The 20,585-nt window shown below is 45.6% G+C and overlaps 1 protein-coding gene across 1 annotated transcript in view; it reads left to right on the top strand.

Moving 5' to 3' along the window:
* The first annotated feature begins 1,973 nt into the window (after positions 1 to 1,973).
* TECRL (trans-2,3-enoyl-CoA reductase like) overlaps positions 1,974 to 20,585 on the top strand; it is a 209,504-nt gene continuing 190,892 nt past the window's right edge. Inside the window, exon 1 of the mRNA XM_039542562.1 lies at positions 1,974 to 2,243. The gene's annotated coding sequence lies outside the window, so the exon portion shown is untranslated. The remainder of the gene's footprint in view (positions 2,244 to 20,585) is intronic.

Here is a 20,585-nt window from a genome sequence, read left to right as displayed (position 1 = left end):
TGGGAGAAGGCCTGCAGGAAGTCTGATAGTTTAGGCTTGTTTGTGGCCAGGGGAGGAGCTACTGGAATAGAGTTAACTCCTGCAGTAGGGCTCCTAAAGTGGGGGAACCCTGAGCTAGGATTTGTGAAACCCAAGGAATGAGGTAGAAGCCCTGAGGGGCTGACAGTTGAGTGAGAGGGTACTTAGACTCGCTGCACAGAAAAGCTTGGGTGGCCAGCACCCTGGTGATGAGTGGAGAACTAGAGAACCAGGAGGTGTCAAGGGCTTCCTGTTCGGAGGTGAGCCCAGGATGGGTTAGTTTTAGGACTCAACCCAAGAAGGGGCCTGAACTGTGTGTGATTTGGCCAGAGGGCTGAACCAGAGAAGACTCCGCAAGGGAGTCCAGAGAAGAGACTGGCTGGGACTTATCCTCAGGGCCAAGTACATGGCTGCCAGAAGGTGTGTGAGGCAAGTCCCCTGCAATGCTGTGTCTGGGCATGAGGGAGCGCTTCGGGGTAGGGATGGTGTTTATAGCTCCCCTCTGGTTTTAAATCTATGCATCACTTGTGGCACCCCATTAACGTAGGTATGATGGAATGAAATCCATGAATGACATGGATTTTCATAAACCCACCAAAATGCACCTCCATGACTTCAGGGCTATGCTATGTCAAATTTCAAGATCCTGCTGTGAACTATAGAGGTAGAAGATAAATAGATATATTATAATGGACCATGTTAGATGATGTAAATATATATGATATTCTGTTAGGATGAAGGGAGTGCTGGCATTTGATTTTAAGAGACATATTGGAATTGCAAATCTTACTTTTTTTTATTAATTTGAAAATCCATTAAAAATTTCACCAGCTATTTACTTTGCAATGGGGACATGATTTTTTTTTTTAAAGGGCAGAGTCTTCAGGAACCACTAGTGAATATAAATACAGATAATATGACTATGGTTGTACTTGTTTTATAGTATGAAGCCATTTTGCTGCTGTTCTTTAAACTAATTGAATACTCACTGGAAAGCCTTCTATTAATAGGATCCATCTAACACCAGCTTCCATTGGAGTGAAGTGGCTCATTTTTATTTAGGTAGTGCACAAAGCCCCATTGCATGAATTTAATGACAAGGTCTCATTTAAACCTTCGAGATCTCCAGGAAGGTTGTCAGTCCTTCTGAAATGATGCCATACTCGGGCATCTTTGTTGGCCAAAGAATACTTTAAAGGTAAAAAACCCTCATTATGAAAAAAGCGGCTAACCGTGAACTGCCACCTAAATAACTTGCGGTTAGAAAATTACTCTTCCAGTGTCTGTGAGACAAGGTGAATGAGGTAATCTCTCTTACTCCACCCACTTTTTGTCTCTAATATCCTGGGACCGACATAGCTACAGCTACACTGCATACAGCAATGGAAGTCTTCCAGTGTGTAACCTTTTAATGAAGCTGAGAGCCTGTGTTGTTTGGACACCTGCTTTTGTCTCTTGAAATGAGTCTTTTACTTCCTGTGGTGGTGCAGCTGCCCCACCCACATGTGAGAGGGGGCTAGAGTGACCAGAGAGGCTGCGCAAGCTGGCAGCCAATCAGGAAAGGGCTTACTGAGAGCCAATCAGGACTCAGCTTGGCCATATATAAAGGCTGCCCAGAAGAGCAGCGGGCAGTCTCTTCCAGACCTTCAGAGGGGAAGGTCTGTCTCTTGAGGGAGGAGACCAGCACCTGGGACAGGACAGGACAGGACAGTGAAGTGCTGGGCAGGCTTGGGGGAGCAGAAGGGAACTCCAGCCTGTTACCTGCCAGGCTGCAGGCCCTGAGGGAAGGGCCTAGCTGGTGCAAAGGGGCCGAAGGGGAAGCGGCCCAGGGAGAGAGGTGCACAAGGGGAGAGAGGGAGGCTACTACTAAAGGGTCCCTGGGTTGGGACCCAGAGTAGTGAGTGGGCCTGGGTTCCCCCTTGTATTGCACTTGGCCATGCAGTAGGGTGTCTGAAACAAACTGCAACTGACCCTTGAGACAAGGGGCTAGACTTTGGAGGTTGTGGTTGGCCACTGAGGCCAGTGCAAGGACTGTTGCTAACCCTCCCTCCCACTCCCCCCGGAAGAGGGTGAGGATGGACTAGGGGTACTGCTGGAGGACAGTGCCCTGAAGAGGACACCGCCGAGCGGGGAGCAACGTGGGTCCAGACACCAGCAAGGAACAGATGACTGACGGGACACCACCAACAGAGGATGCTCCCCATGAACTGAGCTAATTCCCAGAGGTAACCAGTGGGAGGTGCCACGGTGGTGAGTCCCAACCCCATCACACTTCCCTATGACTTTTTTGTCCTTTCAATGTTGACCTTTAAATGTTGTCCTCTGTTCCCCCTCCCCTTTATTGGTTGCCCAGTAGCTTGTATGCCACATCTGCTGCTCATTGTTAGTCTTAGTTGTAAATGTGCGTGTATGTGGGTACCATTGCAATCCGGTGGTGTGATTGCGTCACATGCAGATGCTCAAGCAAGCTTTGATCTAGAGCAAAGCCAGCTTGGGTAACAATAGCAGTGACACCATGCATACACCAGTTTGCTCTGCCCATCCAGGACTCTGGTATGTTCTCAAGCAGCCACCGCTGAGGGTGACCAGATATCCCAATTTATTAGGGACATTCCTGATATTCACAGCTTTGTCTTATATAGGTACCTTTTAACCCACACTCCCTGTCCCAGTTGTTCACATTTGCTATTTGGTCATCTTACCACCGCCTCTTCTGATGAGGCTTCACTGCTGCTGTTACTTGAACAAGCATTCATCTAGCTAGACAAAATGCCAAGATTTTCTTCCCAGGTAACCGCTTTCCCACAATTGTGTGGATGTCCTTTTGCAAAAGAAAATAGGCCATTCTTTCTATTAGTCCAGCCATATCAAGTGGAAATGGAATGGCCAAAGTAAAAGGATTGATTTGTTTGTGGGTCAAGCAGGTGTGGAAAAATCCTAGTTCTCCCTCAAGGCTTTTTATGGCATGTAGGGAAGGTGAGCTTTTCCTCTGCCATCCTCCTGTCTCAAGCCATGGCTGCACGTATTGTTGCCTTTCTTTGACTCAAGTGGCTAGTCAAATTTCAGGGGCCTTGGGGGACATTCCAGTCAGGGGTAAAAGTTGATGATAAAATCTGGCATGTTCTTTGGTATAGTCTTGTGTATTTACCAGGAAGGTACAAGGTTTTGCTTCTTCAAACACAGGAGGAACAAGAAACAGAAGAATAGTATCTTAACTTATAACCTCCAACCTCTTTAGCCTACACAAGACCCAAAAAGGCTGCTGCTTGGTTTTCTTGCTCTTTTTTATTTTTTTTACCTCTGTCTCTCCCAGTTTCCAGTCTGCTTTCCTTTCCCTCACACATACCGTACCTGAAACAATACTCCACAAAATACTCTGCCCACCCAGTGAACTTATCCTAACAGCTGTGTTAATGGAAGAGTGCATTCAGACCCGATCTCAGGGGTTTGTGACCCATGCAGTCACCAGGACCTATTAGTGTAACAAAATGAGTGCCATACTGGGTCAATCCATGCTCCATCTTGCCCAGTAGCCTGTCTCAGACTGTGGTCCAGACCAAAGTTTCAGGGGATGTGTGCAGAACAGGGCCACTCCTGGCTTCTGGTAGTCAGAGGTTTACGGTCATCCAGAGCACGGGGTTGCATCCCTGACCATCTTGGCTAACAGCCATATATGGACCTATCTTCCATGAACTTATCAATTTTTTCCGCAGTTTATACTTTTGACTATCACCACATCCCATGGCAATGAGTTCCACCAGTTAGTTATGTTACTTTTTCACACTTTTCCTTCTGTATGTAATAAACCTTCTATCTATTAATCTCATCAGGTGACCCTGGGGCTTTGTACTGTGTGAATGGGTAAATAATGCTTTGCTAGTCACTTTCTCCACACCATTCATGAGTGTATAGACTTCTCTGCTATCCCCCCCACTATTTATTTCTTTTCTAAGATGAACAGCCCTATTCTGACACTTATGTACAGAGGGATGGAATCTCATTTACACAAATGGCTCCCTTACATCACCCTGACAATGTACAGGGGCCTAAAGTGGGAATAAATCATAATTATACCCACAATATGACTACAGTGGTGTAAAGAGGCCTTAATGAAGAGGAGAGTTGGGCCTTAGCTGAGGAAGGACTGGAAGATCAGGCCAAGAGATTGTCTGCAATGTTTGTGGCCAGATAAGGCAATCCAAGGCCTTAGGCCTTGGCTGGATGTTTCTCTCTCCCAATCTCCCTGGACCATTGATCCCTGCCTTCAGGAGGGATCAGGGAGACAGGTAAATCAAAGGAAGGTAAGGGCACTGGTAGAAATGCCGGCCCCTACCGACACCCACTCTTTAAGAGTCTGTCCATTTTCATAGCCCACACATTTATAAATAGGCTGCCATTAATTTAGAAGAGGAAGTAATTCAGGGACATCTAGACCATGGATCGGCTCAGCATGCTGTGCTCCACGCAATTTATCAGGTTTTAAGGCAATATGAAAATTCCCCATGGCCCATGTATATTTATGGTGACAGTGATTTTTTTTTTGTGTGAAGGGGATACAGTTTTGGATACATAACTGGTATAGGAACAGGTGGAGAGCAGCAGATGGAAAGGATATTGCATATTCAAAGAAATGGAAATGGATTTACCAGTGGGTAACAAAGAACCCTAAACAATTAAAGGTGCGACATATAAAGAAATGGGTATGAAGACCACCAGGAATAATTGGGTAGATACAATAGCAGTTGTAACCAAAGGTCAATAAAGGAATGTCTGTGCTGACACATCTAAGCCAACAGATGGCACTACAGACCACCCGAACCGAGTTCCAAAAAAATTAAAAAGCCAGTTGTTTAATGTAGCCCAGTGGTCCCCAACCTTTTTGTGGCCAGTAGCACATTCATGGTTTCAGAAGAGTGTGGCGGGCGCCAACAATTTTTCAAGGCTTATTTTTGTACATTATGTATTTGTACATTAAATAATACGAAAAACATCATATTTAATATTACATAATATATGAATCCTTAAGATAAAAAGGGTAATTTTACATGTAAAAGGTATTAATTAAATTATTCAGCAATTACTCTCTCACTTTACTGTGTGAATTTGCTCTTTTTTATCTACCTGTAAGAAAAATTAAGGCATTTTTACAAAATAAATATCATAAACAGTTTTCATCTTATTTATTTAAAAAAAGTAAAACGAACTGCTGGTCCAAATATATTTATTTATTCTTACTTTAACATAGAATGAAGCCTGCAGCCCAAGAGTTCTCTGTCCTCGGCAGGCGCAGGGCCCCGGCTTCTCTCCCGGAGAGAAGCTGCTGCCCCGCCCCGGCCGGGGACAGAGGACACCAGCGCCTGCAGCCTCGGAGAAGCCGGAGAGAAGCCGCAGCCCCATGCCAGGCACAGGGCTGTGGCTTCTCTCCCCTGCTGGGCACTAGGCGGGTGCACATAAATGCCCAGGCGGGCACTGCGTTGGGGACCACTGATGTAGCCCATCCATTTATGCATGAAGGAGTGGAAGGGACTTTTAAAAGGCTAAAGCAAGTAGCAGAATGGGAGTGTATGGAAGACTTAAAAACATGGGTGTGAAATTGTGTGTGGTGCTCTCAGGACAAGGCTCGTCGTCCACACTGGCAACCCATGATGCACCAACAAAGGCTTGGGCCATGGCACAGGGTTCAAATTGATTTAATTGATAAATTGCCAAGGGGTAAGGAAGGACTCCAGTATTTATTGGTAATAATTGATTCCATTTTGGAGTGGGTGGAGGCATTTCCTACTAAACATAATAGCACCAGGGTAGTAGCCAAAAAGTTTTCTAATCAGGTATTATGTAGATATAGCACCCCCGAATGGGGGAGCCTGTGGGGTGGGGGGGAACAAACCCTTTACAACAATAAAACAAGCCTGGAGAATTAAACAAAAGCCCCCTATACCATACCAGCCTCAGGCCAAGTAGAGCTCATGAACTGTACTATTAAGGAAGCGCTCCAGAAGGTATTACCATAAGTGAGCAGGGTTATATAAAAAGCATAGGCCAATTTAGGCTACGCAGCACATAATCTAATAGCCGTTTAATACATACTGATACATGCATGGTATGGCTAATACAGATGGGTAATATGTGCTGGGCTAGCGTGTATTTTTCAACACGATTGATTGATTTGTATTGCAGTAGCATCTGTGATCCCCAGTTAGGGGTCAGAGCCCTACTATGTTAAGCACAGATCGGCCTATGGGATGGCTCCTGCCACAGAAGGCTTGGAAAGGCCTGACTTTCTTGAAAGAAGTTCTCCCCGTCCCCTGGAACTCAGGCTCCTCTCAGGTTGGGCACCCAAAAGCTGAGGCGGTCAAAAGGAGCAGCTCCTTTTGAAAGCCTGGGCTTTGACAAAAGAGTAGTTTGTGGATTTTGCCCATACTTCTTGTAACTTACCATACTGCTGTGCCCAGTAATGTTGTTGCAGCTAGTGCCATCGGTCGGTTCCTAGTGTTATAAAAATTACGGTTGGAAATGCACTGGCAGGAGATAAATCTGGAGTTATTTGTTTTTAGAATGTATCAAATGCAATCTGTTAAAGTGAGCACGGCCAGGCATGTTGTCATGAGTAGTAGGTAAGGCGTGAGTAGGTCAGCCTGGCTCCGGTTCTGCTCTAGGATACCCATTCAATAAGGAAATTTTTGCTTTTACATTCAATGGATAGCAGTAGTCTTCCAGATGCCCTCCCCGCAGCCAGAGTTCTTGGTTTTGGTGCTGTTAACTGTACTGGGACACCTTCCAAATGTTCATTAAGGGGGCAGTCTAAATCTCAACAAAGATCCCATCATTTGGATTATTAAAGCACCTTGAGGCCCCAACCTATGTACAAACAGATAGTAAGAGACAGCCTCTGCCCCACAGAGCTTACAATCTAACCAGACGAGGCAGACTGGCTGTGTCCTTCCTCCTGTGCATAGAGAGGTGCAGAGACTTGGCCAACATTGCAAAGTAGGTCAATGGCAGAGACAGTAATAGAACCCCAGGTTTCATAAGGTCTAGTCTAGAGCTTTACCCATTGGACCCACCAAAGTACATCAATTAAATATACTTGGCCCTATGCCAGCATAGGGGTATTACCCAGGGTTTTCAACCCAAAGCTCTTGGTAACTTTACTCTGTGTGAAGTGGTGTCAAGAAATAAATCAAGGGAGACACGGCCATCCAACCACTAGATGGCTGGCACAAACAGGACCACAAGAGAGTGCTTTCACTTAAAGCTAAACTTTACTTAATCTCAAGCACTTACACACATCTGCAACCCTCAATTACCAAAGTTGGGTGTGGCTCCCAAGTGGCACTAGTGGCAGTCTTCTGATGGCCAATCTTCCATCTGCCAGTGGGGACCACAAGATGTGTTCAGAGGCCAACTACACCAAACTTTCTTCCCTTATTTGTTCATTATTATTACAATACCACTTCACTTAAAGAAAACTTGTTAAGCAAGAAATGTCACAGGTTAAGCAAGAGGTTTCCTTCTGATCATCAGTTAGCCAGATGTCTTTTCAGAGTTTGCATGCCTTAAGGCCCTGGCAGACATCCCTGAATGCTTCTTGTATTTTCCAAAATACATACCTCAGCAAATTCAACAGAGATCTCACCAGGAAGGACGCGAGGTCGAGCTGCCCTTCTGTGGTCACCCAAATCCCCTCCCCTCCTGACTCGGTCAGGCTCAGGCTTCTGCATAGGCCCACTTACAGCCTACTGGTTTGGCTACTTTTAGCAATAAGTGGTAGTAGGGTGACCAGATGTCCCGATTTTTATAGAGACAGTCCTGATATTTGGGGCTTTTTTTAATATGGACTCTTATTATCTCCCCACCCCCTGTCCCGATTTTTCACACTTGCTACCTGGTCACCCTAAGCAGTAATGGTTCAGGCACCTTCTTGGTCTGCCAAGATCTCCCCATTCAGAGGGCTGGAGTTGATAGCCTCTCAAGGTCCCTTTCAGCCCTGCCTTCCTATGAAAAGGAGAATGAAAATGGATATGTAAAAATGGCATCTCATTACTTGACAGATCTGCTTTCAGAGTCAAGCAGAAAAATGTCCGGACTGCCTCACAGTCCTGCTGGCACTGCCAAGCCAGTACTGGAGAGAGCAGGGAGAGCGAGCTAGATTGTACTCTGGCTGCTCATTATCAACAGAAGTGCTAACTTAGGCCCCCAATCCAGCAAAGCACACATGCATCCTTTGTTTTCCTGGAACAAAGCCTAAATTCCAACTGCAAGGGCAGACTCTGCTTTCACTTACACTGGTGCAACACCATTGAAAAATAATTCAGGGGCAGAAATTCAGGGCAGAATTTGACCTGCAGGATTGTCACTGTGACTCGTTCACCACCAGAAGCAAACAGTACATCTGCAACTGCAGCTGGACACACTCACTAGCTTTGCCCAAAGTAGTGTGCTAAAAATAATGTGGACATTGCAGCATGCATGGAGGTTTGGGCTAGCCACCTAAACTCAGACCTAGGGCTTGGCTTCAAGCAGCTAGCCCAAGCCTCTGCCAGGGCCACAGCATCTACATGCTATTTTTAGCACACTAGCTTCAGTGAAGCTAGCACAAGTCTGTCAACCCGCCGGGGGGAGGCATGCTTCCTACTACAGTGTAGACATACCCAAAGAGCTCCGCTTGTCTTTCTGGTTCTTGTGGTGATCTGCAAGTTTCCTCACTTTGCATATTGAAAGATTGTGTTTCTAAATGCTCGAAGTGGCAATCGCTGCTGGGCTGCCAATTCCCATGATTTTTCACTCATGAGCTTTAGTATTTTTCTGAAAGCCCCTACTCCAAGAGTTATGTAATTACATGAGAATCACAGGTTTCATTTGTGAAAAGTTTCTATCGCTCACAGTTGCAGAAAGAAGCTTGAAAATGTGAGCTGTAAAAGGTTAAAAAAACAGGATGCAAATGAAAAGATCCCTACTTTGGCTTACAAATCTGATTGTAATTAAAATTCATATATCTGATTTTGAGGTCCTGCCTTTTGATTTTTGAATGCTTGGGTTTGGCATACTGTCACTGAAAGCACAGCAGATCTGGAAACCTACTGATTCTTCAGAGAAGAACTATGCTGTATGCATCTCTTACCTGCACTTTCTCCTTGCACAGCTACATGTTGATAACAGTAACTTGAAATGGATAGGTGGGAGCTATAACAGCAGTTACACAGTAATTAACACCGGCTGTAACTCTTTATGTTATGGATTCCTGGCACTGCAAAGCAGTATGCCCACACTTGTTGCTGATTGGAAATTGCTATGTATGGAGCAGTATGCTGGGGAAGTGGCATCGTGATGACATAAGACATCACTGCAGTTGTTATGCATTTTGCATGGAAATCTGGCTGTGTACTGATCTATAAATTGTTTCATTCTGCAGTGTTCGTTCTTTCCAATCTGTTCTCTTACTTCCCCCAACCAGAGACACCCGAGTGCACCAGTGTATGTACATACAGTTTTCCAGATGCTGGCTATATTTCCTCTGCTGCTTCTGTTACCTTAGTCACAGTAGATGCCTGTTATCCAAATTGAGAACATATAGTTGATTCTAAAATGGCTTGATTTCTCCCCCTACCCCACTCTGAATTTGAATTTGATTTTTTTTTCACCAGCACAGTTGGTTACATACCTGTATAACCCAGAACAAGTGCTGAACATGATACATTAATCAAAGCCAATTTAGGCAGATTTTGGGCGTGGGGTGGTGGGGGAGTTAAATTTCAATAATACAATGTTTACGTAATTTTGCAGTGATACAATGTTCTCTATCCTAGTAAAGAGGAGAGGATAGAAACTGATAAAATACAGTAGGCTGAAGAGAAACAGTCAAATGAAGTCAGACAACTAAAAAGTGACAAATTTTACAAGTGCTTGTATACAAATGCTAGAAGTCTAAATACTAAGATGGGTGAACTTGAAAGTCTGGTATTAAATGAGGATATTGATGTAATAAGCATAAAAGAAACTTGGTGGAATGGTGACAATCAGCGGGACACTAATACCAGGGTACAAAATACATAGGAATGACAGGGGAGGTTGTGCTGGTGGCAGAGTGGCACTGCAGATGAAAGACAGCATAGAGGCAAATATAGTAAAAATCTTAAATGAATCAAATGGTACCATAGATTCTGTATGGATAGAAATTCTATGTTTGAATAATAGTTCAGTGGTAGGAACATACTACTGACCACCTGACCTGGATGGTGATTGTGGAAAGCTCAGGCAGATAAGAGAGGCTATAAAAATAGGGGAAACAAATCATAGAATCATAGAACTTAAGATCAGAAGGGACCATTATGATCATCTAGTCTGACCTCCCGCAAGATGCAGGCCACAAAAGCTGACCCACCCACTCCTGAAATAATTCCCTTGACTCAGATGTTGAAGTCCCCACATCCTGATTTAAAGACTTCAAGTAGCAGATAATCCTCCAGCAAGCGACCCCTGCCCCATGCTGCGGAGGAAGGCGAAAAACCTCCAGGGCCACTGCCAATCTACCCTGGAGGAAAACTCCTTCCCGACCCCAAGTATGGCGATCAGCTGAACCCCGAGCATGTGGGCAAGACTCTCGAGCCAGACACTCAGGAAAAAGACTTTCAATATCCCAACATTGACCCTCGGTACTAATTACCAGTGGTGGCACGTTATTGACCTATTGACTAAATAGTGTTATCCTATCAAACCATTCCCTCCATAAACTTATCAAGCTTAATCTTAAAGCCAGAGAGGTCCTTCGCCCCCACTGTTTCCCTCGGTAGGCTGTTCCAGAACTTCATTCCCCTGATGGTTAGAAACCTTCGTCTAATTTCAAGCCTAAACTTCCCAACTGCCAATTTATATCCATTTGTTCTCGTGTCCACATTAGTACTGAGCTGAAATAATTCCTCTCCCTCCCTGGTATTTATCCCTCTGATATATTTAAAGAGAGCAATCATATCTCTTCTCAACCTTCTTTTGGTTAAGGAAAACAAACCAAGCTCCTCAAGTCTCCTTTCATACGACAGGCTTTCCATTCCTCGGATCATTCTAGTGATCCATTCCAGTTTGAACGGATCACTAGATCTTCTTTGTACCTGTTCCAGTTTGAATTCATCCTTCTTAAACATAGGAGACCAAAACTGCACACTGTACTCCAAATGAGGTCTCACCAACGCCTTGTATAACAGGACTAGCACCTCCTTATCTCTACTAGAAATACCTCACCTAATGCATCCCAAGACCGCATTAGCTTTTTTAACGGCCACATCACATTGCCGACTCATAGTCATCCTGCGATCAACCAGGACTCTGAGGTCCTTCTCCTCGTCCGTTACTTCCAACTGGTGCGTCCCCAGCTTATAACTAAAATTCCTGTTAGTCATCCCTAAATGCATAACCTTGCACTTCTCACTATTGAATTTCATCCTATTACTAATACTCCAGTTTACGAGGTCATCCAAATCTCCCTGGAGGATATCCCAGTCCTTCTCCGAATTGGCAATACCTCCCAACTTCGTGTCATCCGCAAACTTTATCAGCCCACTCCTACTTTTGGTTCCGAGGTCAGTGATAAATAAATTGAATAAGATCGGACCCAAAACCGAACCTTGAGGAACTCCACTGGTAACCTCCCTCCAACCTGACAGCTCACCTTTCAATACGACCCTCTGCAGTCTCCCCTTTAACCAGTTCCTTATCCACCTCTGGATTTTCATTTCGATCCCCATCTTTTCCAATTTAACCAGTAATTCTTCATGCGGTACCGTATCAAACACCTTACTGAAATCAAGATATATTAGATCCACCGCATTTCCCTTGTCTAAAAAATCTGTTACTTTCTCAAAGAAGGAGATCAGGTTGGTTTGGCATGATCTACCTTTCGTAAAACCATGTTGTAATTTGTCCCAATTGCCATTGACCTCAAGGTCCGTAACTACTCTCTCCTTTAATATTTTTTCCATGACTTTACATACTACAGATGTTAAACTAACAGGCCTGTAGTTACCCGGGTCACTTTTTTCCCCTTCTTGAAAATAGGAACTATATTAGCTAATCTCCAGTCAAACGGTACAACCCCCGAGTTTAGAGATTCATTAAAAATTATCGCTAATGGGCTTGCAATTTCACTCGCCAATTCCTTTAATATTCTAGGATGAAGATTATCCGGGCCGCCTGATTTACTACCATTAAGCTGTTCAAGTTTGGCTTCTACCTCGGATACTGTAATTTCCAACCCCGCACCTTCATTCCCATCAGTCACTCTGCCACTATTCCTAAGCCCTTCATTAGCCTCATTAAAGACCGAGGCAAAATATTCATTTAGATATTGTGCCATGCCTAGCTTATCCTTAATCCCCACTCCATTTACAGTTTTAAGCGGTCCCACTTCTTCTTTTTTGGTTTTCTTCCTATTTATATGGCTAAAAACACCTTTTGCTATTGGTTTTAATCCCCTTCGCTAGGTCCATCTCCACCCGGCTCTTTGCCTTTCTCACTGCTTCCCTACACCCTCTGACCTCAATAAGGTAGGTTTCTTTGCTGATCCCTCCCATTTTCCAGTCCTTGTACACTTTCTGTTTTTTCTTAATCACCCCTCTGAGATGCTTGCTCATCCAGCTCGGTCTAAAACTGCTACCTACAAACTGTTTTCCCTTTCTCGGGATACAGGCCTCTGACAGCTCCTGCAACTTCAACCTGAAGTAACCCCAGGTGTCTTCTGCCTTTAGATCCCTAAATATGTTAGTCCAATCCACTTCCCTAACTAGTCGCCTTAATTTAGTAAAGTTAGCCCTTTTGAAATCGTAAACCTTAGTCTCAGATGCAATTTTGTTTATCCTTCCATTTATTTTGAACCGAATTAACTCATGATCACTCGAGCCAAGGTTGTCCCCTACAACCATTTCCTCAACAAGGTCCTCACTACTCACCAAAACCAAATCTAAAATGGCATCCCCCCTCGTTGGTTCAGCAACTACTTGATGAAGGAATTCATCAGCTATCACGTCTAGGAAAAGCTGAGCCCTAATATTATTATTACTAGCATTTGTTCCCCAATCTATATCCGGGAAGTTAGTCTCCCATGATCATACAGTTCCTATTAGTATTTACCTCCTTAAAAACATTAAAGAGTTCTCTATCCATATCCATATCCATGGTAGATCCCGGCAGTCTATAGCACAAGCCCAATCACTATCCGGTGATGGTGTGGCTGATCTGGTTAGGTCCTGTGATGGTGTCGCTGGTGTAGATATGTGGGCAGAGTTGGCATCGAGGTTTATTGCATGGATTGGTTCCTGAGTTAGAGTTACTATGGTGCAGTGTGCAGTTACTGGTGAGTATATGCTTCAGGTTGGCAAGTTATCTGTGGGCGAGGACTGGCCTGCCACCTAAGGCCTGTGAAAATGAGGGATCATTGTCCAGGATGGGTTGTAGATCCCTGATGATGCGTTGGAGGGGTTTTAGCTGGGGACTGTATGTGATGGCCAGTGGAGTTCTGTTGGTTGCTTTCTTGGGTTTGTCTTGCAGTTGGAGGCTTCTGGGTACACGTCTGGCTCTGTTGATCTGTTTCCTTATTTCCTCGTGTGGGTATTGTAGTGTTGAGAATGCTTGGTGAAGATTTTGTAGGTGTTGGTCTCCCTCTGAGAGGTTGGAGCAGATGCGGTTGTACCTCAGTGCTTGGCTATAGACAATGGATCGTGTGGTGTGCCCGGGATGGAAGCTGGAGGCATGAAGGTAGGCATAGCAGTTGGTAGGTTTTCAGTATAGGGTGGTGTTAATGTGACCATCACTTATTTACACCGTGGTGTCTAGGAAGTAGACCTCCCGTGTAGATTGGTCCAGGCTGAGGTTGATGGTGGGGTGGAATCTGTTGAAATCATGGTGGAATTTTTCCAGTCTCTCCTTCCCATGGGTCTAGATGATGAAGATGTTGTCAATGTAGCATAGGTAGAGAAGGGGCATGAGTGGACAAGAGCTGAGGAAGCGTTGTTCCAGGTCAGCCATAAAAACGTTGGCATATTGTGTGGCCATGCGGGTGCCCATAGCGGTGCCACTGATCTGGAGGTATATATTGCCATCAAATTTGAAATAGTTGTGTGTGAGGATAAAGGCACAGAGCTCAGTTGTGCTGTGGCATCATCAGGGATACTGTTCCTGATAGCTTATATTCCATCTGTGTGTGGGATGTTTGTGTAGAGAGCCTCGACATCCATGGTGGCTAGGATGGTGTTTTCTGGAAGGTCACCAATGCATTGTAGTTTTCTCAGGAAATTAGTGGTGTCACAGAGATAGCTGGGAGTGCTGGTGGCATAGGGTCTGAGTAGAGAGTCCACATATCCAGACAGTCCTTCAGTGAGAGTGCCAATGCCTGAGATGATGGGGCGTCCAGGATTTCTGGGTTTGTGGATCTTGGGTAGTAGATAGAATAACCCTGATCAGGGCTCTAAAGGTATGTTGATTTGTTCCGGTGTTAGTGTAGGGAGCGTCCTGAGTAGATGGTGCAGTTTCTTAGTGTATTCCTCAGTGAGATCTGAGGGAAGTGGCCTGTAGAATTTGGTACTGGAGAGTTGTCTGGTGGCCTCCTTTTGGTAGTCAGACTTGTTCGTTATCACAACAGCACCTCCTTTATCAGCCTCTTTGATTATAATGTTGGGGTGGTTTCTGAGGCTGTGGATGGCATTGCGTTCTGCACGACTTAGGTTATGAGGCAAGCGATGTTGTTTTTCCACGATTTCTGCCCGCGCATCAGCGGAAGCATTCTATGTATAGGTCCAGACTGTCATTTCGACCCTCAGGAGGAGTCCATGTGGAGTTGTTCTTCTTGTGCTGTTGGTGGGAGGGTAACTGTATATCAGTGGATTGTTCAGTGTTATCCTGAAAGTATTCAGGAGGTGAATATAGCAACCATAAATTAAATGCTACTGTGGTGGGCTTCTTTGGTATTTCCCCCCACAAGGGTGTTAAATTAACTTCAGAAATGGAAACTACACAAAAATGCGGAAGATAGTTAAATGGAGATTAAACGGAACCATCACAAGTGGAATGCCTGCAAACTGCATGGACTTTTTTTAAAAAAACCCACCACAGTAGAGGCTCAAATGAAATGTGTAGCCCTCCCCCTCTCCCTCCCAAACAAAAATCCAAAACAACAACAAACAGTAAGAGGACCAAAAAATGCCACTATGGCTAAACAGAGTAAAAGAAGCAGTTAGAGGCAAAATGGCGTCCTTTAAAAATTGGATGTCAAATCCTATTGAGGAAAATAGAAGCATAAACTTTGGCAAGTCACATGTAAAAGCATAATTAGATAGGCTAAAGAATTTGAAGAGCGACTAGCAAAATACTCAAACTAATGGCAAATATTTTAACTACGTCAGAAACAGGAAGCCTACCAAACAATCAGTGAGACCACTGGAGAATCGAGGTGCTAAAGGAGCACTCAAGGGCGATAAGGCTATTGCAGAGAAGCTAAATGAATTCTTTGCATTGGTCTTTACTGCAGAGGATGTGAGGGAGGCTTCTACACCTGATCCATTCTTTTAAGATGACAGCTCTTAGGAAATGTCCCAGATTGAGGTGTCAGTAGAAAAGGTTTGGGAACAAATTGTTAAATTAAACAGTAATAACTTACCTGGACCAGCTAGTATTCACCCAAGAGTTCTGAAGGAGCTCAAAGATGAAATTGCAGTACTACTTACTGTGGTATGTAAGCTATTGCTTAAATCCGCTTCTGTACAAGATGACAGCTAATGTGATGCCATTAAAAAAATAAAGGCTGCAGAGGTGATCCGGCAATTACACACTGGTAAGCCTAACTTCAGTACCAGGCAAACTGGTTTAAATGATAGTAAAGAACAGAATTATTAGACACAGATGAAACCAATTTGTTGGGGAAGAGCCAACATCTCTTTTGTACAGGAAAATCATGCTTCACCAATCTATTGGAATTCTTTGAGGGGGGCCAACAAACGTGGTATGATGATTGAGTGGATATAGTGTACTTGGACTTTCAGAAAGCCTTTGACAAGGTCCCTCTCCCAGGCTCTTAAGCAAAGTAAGCAGTCATGGGATAAGAGGGAAGGTCTCTTCATGGCTCAGTAATTGGTTAAAAGATGAGAATAAATGGTCAGTTTTCAGACTGAACAGAGGTAAATAGTAGGTCCCCCAGGGATCTGTACTAGAACCAGTGCTGTCCAATATATTAATAAATGGTTTGGGAAAAGGGTTAAACAGTGAGGTGGCAAAATTTGCAGATACTAAATTACTCAATATAGATGAACCCAAAGCAGACTGCAAAGAGTTATAAGGGATCTCAGAAAAGTGGGTGACTGGGCAACACAATGGCTGCTGAAGTTCAATGTTGATAAATGCAAAGTGATGCACATCAGAAAACAATCCCAACTATACATGCAAAATGATGGGGTCTAAATTTGCTGTTACCACTCAAGAAAGAGATCTTGGAATCATTGTGGATAGTTCTCTGAAAACATCCACTCAATGTGCAGTGGCAGTCAAAAAAACGAACAGAATGTTGGGAATTGTATGTTTTCTTCTCTCTCCCTTTCCTAACAATATCATATTGCTTCTCTATAAATCCATGGTACGTCCATGCCTTGAATACTGCGTGGAGATCTGGTTTCCTTCTCAAAAATATGCGAGAATTGGAAAAGGCATGGAGAGAAGGGCAACAAAAAACACTAGGGGTATGGAACAGCTTCCATAGAAGGAGAAATTAAAAAGACTGGAACTGTTCAGCTTAGAGGAAGAGAGGATAGGAAAGGGGGATACAATAGAGGTCTATAAAATCATGAATGGTGTGGAGAAAGTGAACAGGAAAGTGTCATTTACCCCTTCACGTAACACAGGAACCAGGGGTAACCCAATGAGATTACTAGGCAGCAGATTAAAAACATACATAAGGAAGTACTACTTCACACAGGACGCAGTCAACCTCTGTAACTTGTTGCTAGGAGATATTTTGAAGGCCCCAAGTATTAATGGATATAAAAAAGAACTAGGTAAATTCATGGAGTACAGTTCCATCAATGGCTGTTAGCCAGGATGCTCTGAGACACAACCCCATGCTCTGGGTATCTCTAGGCCCCTGACTGCCAGAGGCTGGGGCTGGAGGATAGGCTATGGATCACTTATCATGATTGCCCTGTTCTGTTCATTCCCTTGGAAGCATCTGGAATTGGCCACTGTCAGAAGACAGGACACTGGGCTAGAAGCACCATGGGTCTGATCCTGTGCGGCTGTTCTTATGCTCTTGCAACTGAGGATTTTAAAGCACTTGTACAGACATTAATTAAAGATAACTATTTCCCAACAGTATAATGAAGTAATGTTCTTCCAATTTTCCTTCTGGAGAAAATGAGGCACAGGTTCTGTGACTTGACTAATGTCATGCATATCAGTGGCAGAATGAGGAACGGAACTCCAGAACCCTTCTTCCCAATTTCACGTTGCAGATAGCACGCCTTCTCTTAACATAGTTTTATTTTCTACCAAATTTTAACAAAGGGCAAATTTCTGCCACATTTACTTTCACTGAGTAGTACTTTGTTCTGCACTCAGCACATCTTCCAGTTTTCCTCTGCAACCACAAGGCCTAGAGAACTCCTTTTTAAAAAACAAATGGAATCCAGGTTTCTTACCTAATCCAGGTACAGGGATTTTAAGATGGCTATCACAAGATTCACAATAAAAGCATAAGAATTGGCAACGCTGCTTTAATCCCAAAGAAATTTTCCTAGAAGACCTCCCCACAGTCTTGGGTTTCATGGGGCTGTCCTGCATTTTACTCCCCACACCTCCCATCCCAGCTGAAGAAAATTTCCCACAGTAACCTTGCTACTTTAAACTTTCAGATGAGCTTCCGTGATGCTCATGGAAAAGGGCAGGGTAAGGGCAGTGGCTTCATGGGGTTTCTCTTTCCTTCAGGCATGTGCAGCCCCTCTACATGTGTTCCCACAGGCACAGTGGGGGCTGGAGCTGCAATCCCCAATACAGCCCCAGCAAGGGTATGAGCAGTGCGGAACACCCCACTGCCCACTCCGGTTCGGCCCTAGTGCCCCATCAATGAGTTGTGGGGAATAGGGCCAAACCGGAGTAGGCAGCGAGGTGGCCAGGGCTGGTTCTCCTTGCTGGAATGGCTCCTACATCAGTAGCTGCCTGCATGGCAGAGCCAGCTGGGAAAGGAATGGTGGGGAGCCCTAGAGGTGATTCGCTTGGGCGGTATGGTCCTGCACCCAGTGCATTGCTGCTCTTCTAAACTTGGCAATATGTGGAATCTTGCTGGGTGATGCACAGGCCTGGACTGAGCCACCAGTCAGCCAGAAGTTTTCCTAGTAGTCTTGTCCCCTGGGAAACCCACGGGGCTGGAGCACAAGTGGAGCTCTGAGTCACTGTCTACTCATTCTGCCTCGTAGGACTAGACCAGCCCAAGAAAGCAGAGGGTGGATCAGGGCTCCTGCAGGAGAGCTACTGCTGGGCTGACCTTGCAGGCTCCTCACTTAGGAGAGACATCCAGGAGTCCTCCCAGCCCTGGCCTTCCATGTTGGGAGTGGGAGAGGAGAGCCTCATGGGAAAGATGCTACTGGGCATGTTTGGTGCACCTGCCTTTCTGGGGAACAGGAAGGCTCCTGCAGAGTGAGGAGAAAGCCATGTGGGGAGATATGCCTGCAAGACTCAGGATTGGTAAAACTCCTGTGGCTGAGCCTTGCACAGGGGCAGGACCTCTGGGGAGAAGCCCAGGAGGCTCTGATCATTGTACAGAGCCCAGGAAGGGGCTGGGGAAAGGCCTGGAGAACTGCTGATGGCAGGACAGAGTCCAGGGAGGCAGTGACAAGGTGTCTGATGGAACAGACGGTGGCTGCTCGTCTGACAGTCCCTAGACTGGGACCCAGCATAGAGGAAGGGCCTGGGTTCCCCTACCAGGCACTGGGAAGCTGGTGTGGAAAAAGGACTGAGAACCCTGAGGGGAGGCTGTAAGGGGCACAATCCCAAGAGTTGGGGCTAGGGACCAGATGTAAGGACACTGGATTTTGTGTTGGCCATTGTTACCCTGGAAGTCTGTGCAGCAGAAAAGATTGTGGAATACCCCAGGGAATGCACAAGGTGACCAGATGATCAAAAGGGGGAGCCTGTTAGCCAGGCTCACCTCTTCCCTGCATGCTGGGTTGATACTGGTACTGCTAGCTGGGCCCTGCTTTTCTGGCCTGGCAGTGTTGGGGCCACCTACTGGGCCCTGGAAACAGTGGCTAGCTAGCAGTGCTGTCATGGCACCCTATGGCTGCCCTCCCTAAGGACTGGGGAGAATTCACAGTGCCCACTATTGAGGGGGAGAGTGAGGGAAGCTGCTGACTCTAAAACGGGACATGTGGGTTCCTGGTTTAAAGACTCAAATTTCCAGGACAGGCTGTTGGAAGAGGGGGCATCTGGTCACTTGAAGGGGCAAGTGCTCATCATTCTTAGGACACTTACAAGTAGATGCCCAAGTCTGGGATTTTTAAAGGTGCTGTAGCAGGGTGGACCCCTGCTCCTGCTCTGAAGGATTAAAAACAGCCCTGGGAGGGGGCTGTGGCTGGAGAAAGCAGCTTTTAGGCTGCACTGATTGGGGGAAGTGGCTGCAGCAGGGGCCACACCCCAAATTGAGCAACAGGGCCTTATAAGAAGGCCAGGGAAGCCAGGAGTCTTCCCTCTACAGGCAGAGGAAATGGGCCTGGCTGCAGGGAGCTGGACACAGGGTACCTGAGTGAAGCAGGGCTGGGGAAAGGCAGAGGAGCTGGGGAGCTCCAGCCTGGAAAGCCCCAGGCTGCGGCCTAGCATTGGGCCAACAGGTACTGGGGGTTGCAGGGGTCACCCCAGGGGTAGGCCAGGGCAGCAGGTCCAAACCCTCCTTGCCAGCGATGAGTGGCTGATACTGCAGTCTGCCCCAGGGCGCGGGGCTAGACAATGACTGGCAGTAGCCATATACTGAGGCAAGGTGGGGATAGTGGGTGGGGGTTTCCCTGGGGAGGAGAGACCCTGAGAGAAAGGGGTTACTGCCAGGGAGCAGCACCCCATGTAAAAGGACACAGGGTCCAGGTCCAGGGAGGGACACAGGGGCCAGAGGACAGGTGGATCACCGCCCTGCAGAGGGCGCTCCAGAGCTGAATCAAGCTAATTCCTGGAAGACACCAGCAGGAGGCGCCGCAGGAATGAGTCCGCTCGTCTACAGGTGCCTAAGGGAGTTGGGCACCCATGTGATTTGAATGCCTAATTCCCTTAGGCTCCTTTGAAAATCCCAGTCTCAGTGTGTATTTAAGTGCTTGAGTTTTCTTAATATGAAAATATTGGCTTTCAGAATAAAATATTAGATGCTTTAAAGAAAAATCAGTAACTGAAATGCTGTTTCCTCCCCTGCGTGCACGCAAGAATAGATGAGCAAAGCCTGACAAGCAAACAAATAGGCTGCCAATTCAGCAGTGAGAAGGATAATTCCCATTGAATTCCTGTTTGCTCCTGCTTATGGAAATATACATAATAGCAGAGCAGAACATGGGAGGACTCACAAG

The sequence above is a fragment of the Mauremys reevesii genome, linkage group 5, assembly GCF_016161935.1.
Source record: "Mauremys reevesii isolate NIE-2019 linkage group 5, ASM1616193v1, whole genome shotgun sequence".
Classification (NCBI taxonomy): Eukaryota; Metazoa; Chordata; order Testudines; family Geoemydidae; genus Mauremys; species Mauremys reevesii.
Note: the sequence above shows the minus strand (reverse complement) of the source record. Positions and strands in the feature narration are given on the sequence as shown.